A 3,764-nucleotide genomic window follows, 5' to 3' on the forward strand; every position below is an offset into this window, starting at 1 on the left:
CCTGATAAATAGGTTAAGGTAGGACTCAAACATTGACAGTTGTGTTGATGTGTTGTAGCAGCAGTTGTGTAATGCCCCATTCCCACTGATCAAAAACCTATTGAATCCCAGATATAAGCTGTTATTTCACCACTGGGAATGTATTTAATAATTCAATCCCTGGTCAAATAACTCTGTAATACATACAGGCAATTATTGGGTCTGGCTCCAATTGGCATTGGTGGGAACTTACAACTCAGGTGAACATGCCTATTACTTCTGTATCTTCTCTATTTTTTTCCAGAGATTAACAATTTCTGGCGCAACATTATGGCACACATACATCTTCTGGTCATTAGGATTAATTATTGGAGTGACCCTTACTTACTGCAATAGGATTGATTTAAAGATCTATGATACACATCTATGATGTCAATCATGCATGGATGTGATTAACACCATCCCCACTACAGGGCGGGAATGGTGTTAATCACCTTATTTAGTCGCTTTATTTAGCTGAATTAAAAAAAGAAAAAAACACTACATTTTGTAGGAAAGAAGTCACTAAACTGAGATCAAATGGAAATCAATGGACTTATCCATCTTGCTCTGTTTCACAGCATGTGTTGCCTTTTTTGTTTTGAAGGGATGTTGGATTTTGAGAAGAATGATAATTATCAATATCCTATAAATTGATTTTAATTGTTTAAGTCATTAATTGTTGCTTACATATTATATTAATGGATACAATATTTTCTTTAACTTGTAACACAAAGACTGGATTTCATCAGTCAAAGACAGTATAGAAACACTGAACGCTGGGTAAATATTCACATGCTGGGTTCTAAGTTCAACTGAGCAGCAAACAAGCAAGAGCAAATAAAACTATTTCAAAGCCATAGTTACAGCTGGGCTGGTCTCTCCATGTTTTCTCCCTCTTAACATAACCACACACGGCTAACCAGAGAGAAGGCTAGTGAGAGGTCATGTGATCAGTGGTGAGAAGAGAATTCTCAGTGTAGTTGTGGCCCATAGTATGGGGGAGAGGTGTGTTCAGGTTATCTCATGTTGTGGGGACCTAAAATGGGGAGAAAAGGGAAGTCCCCATCATGTAAAGAATGACATTTTAAGGTGAAGACATTGATGTATAGTGATGATGAGCTGTGGTCACTGGCTAACAGTCGAGAATCTCAAAGCTGATTTGTTTTTGTGTCATTGGATGAGGCAAAGTTTGGCCAAAGTTGTAATTTTTGGACCAAATGACGTGCTATTCAAGCCACCTTGAATAACCCCAGCATCGGGGTTAGGGTTAGGACAGTAATGTCCTCTGAAGTCATGGAAACCAGACTGTGTGTGTTTGTAAGCAGTTGAAAGAATAATGTTTTGCACTGATGTGTGGCCCTAGAACAACCTTAGTTCATCTGAGAAAACAATAAATATTAAGTAAAAATAAAAAAAAAGAGGAAGAAACGATCCTTAATTGTGCCCAGGGAGCAATGTGGAGCAGATGGCTTGCCATTGATCCATCCTGGGATTTTAACCAGCAACTCGCCAGTTGAAAGGCCAAATGCTTTCCTCTGATACAAGTGCTGTCTGCTGATAATCACTGTGATTTCATTTCACTCACATTTTTACATCACCTAAGAACTGTGATTCACACAGATGGCTCCCTCTTCAGTCTTATGGGAGAATGCAACACATTTGACATGATTTTCAGATTTATGTGTATATGTTTTAAATAACATACATACAATCAATTTTGAATGCATTTACCAAACACCTCTTGGAAATGATCTGTTTACCAATTAAAACATTGGGGTCGGAGGAATAGTAAAAAAAGATGTCACTGCACAGTAGCTGTGCATTCATTGCCTTATGATAATGACATATTTGCCTGTGACACATGTTTGATGTGTAATTGCTGTGTTGTGTGACTTGTGTCAGATGTTAAAACAGAGTGTTTGCTGTTCAACACAGTGGTTATTGTGTAATGGATGATGTCACAGAAAGGAGACACTGCAACGATGTCTCCATTTGCTGAGAGCGACTAACATATTACATCACAGTGTTGATGAGATGTACATGCTGCCATACTGAAACATCTGCACACACACCAATTTGTCATAGTGAGCAATGGGGATTGGGTGCTTTGCTCAGGGACACCCCAGTCCTTGACCCGTCCTGGGATTTTTTTTATTAACACTCGGGCCACAAGCCTTTCCTCCGCCATCTATTGTGCATACATAGAAGTAGATGCAAGCGTTGAGTGTGTATGTGTGTGAGTGAGTCAGTATCGTGGGACAAAGAGATGTTGCTGTTGTGTGTGTGAAGTGCTTAAGTCAGCATGTTACAAATGTGAGTGCTCTGAGTCTGTCCTGCTGCTGCTGCTGCTGCTGCTGATGATGATGATGACGATTATGATGAAGTCAGATCACACTGCACACAGCAGGGCTGGATGAGGATGAGGATGTGGATGAGGCCATGGATCACAGCCTTATCTCAACACACGGACAAACTGATACTGATATATATATATATACATATGTATATATATATGTATATGTACAGTATATATACACTGCAAACTGTTTTTCACTTACAAATCATTTTCTAAATCCTGGGCAACACAAATACACCAGAGTACAGTATAATTATAGCGGAATATCCATCAGAATACAGTATAATTTCAGCAGAATATACTGTAGTACAAATCCAGATTAAATATGATTATATCAGAATACAGTATTAATACAGCAGAATATTCATCTGAATACAGTATAATTACAGCAGAAAACCTTGTGGTTATTGCAGATATGATGTAAGTACAGTATACCAGAATATGGGGTGATTAGAGTTCTGTTAGAATACAGTATTATTACTGAAGATTTTGAATAAGAATTGTTCAAAATGTAATACGCTAATGGGATTAGGTGTTTTCTGTTCCCTTCATAAGTAGGAGTAGCACTTGAGATGTACACTGATACCTGTGATGAAACCATGATATCTTTTGACATCATGGATCTGTGAAAGTTGTGCCACAATATTTCTTTTCTACAAACTCAGTGATGAAAATCTTATTTCAGTCTCCTGGATACTTTAGAGCTTATAAATACATTCCATATTGTTGGAGCCTTCTTAAAATGGTAAATGGTGTGTATTTGTATAGCACTTTTCTATTCTTGATGACCACTAAGCTACTTTACACTAGTTTTGCCATTCACCCATTCACACCCATTCACTCACACATTCATACAGCACATTCTTTAGCACAGTTTTTTAACACACGTTTTCCATACCATTCAAACGCTGCCAGCACATCCATCAGAAGCAATGGGGGGGATCAAGTTTCTTGCTCAAGGACACAACAGCATGTTGACTGGCTATAACTGAGCCTTTAACATCTTTAACAATTGGGAGGGTTGCATTAGGAAGGACTTTTGGCATAAAAGTCTCTGGATCATCCGCTGTGGTGCCCCTGAGAGAAAAAGAATACGAAAATAAATAAATCCAAATGTGAATCACTCAGTTTGAACCTGAATTGATCAACTGAAATAATTGCTTTTAAAATTTTAATGTGAACAATATTATTTGGAATTTATTGTATTGGTTTCAAAGTGTTACATTTCAAACATTCGGTTGAAAGATTCAACTCCCTAATTTGTTCTTATACAGTTCAGTTTCACTTTCACGCTCAACTCTTAAAAATCTGTTTACTTTGCTAGATGGACGTCTTCATCTGTTATTGGCTCTGACGGTTTATTTTTGCTGTTTCCTTAAGGTTCCCG

The sequence above is a fragment of the Microchirus variegatus genome, assembly GCF_963457635.1.
Source record: "Microchirus variegatus genome assembly, chromosome: 10".
In the NCBI taxonomy this organism is placed as follows: domain Eukaryota; kingdom Metazoa; phylum Chordata; class Actinopteri; order Pleuronectiformes; family Soleidae; genus Microchirus; species Microchirus variegatus.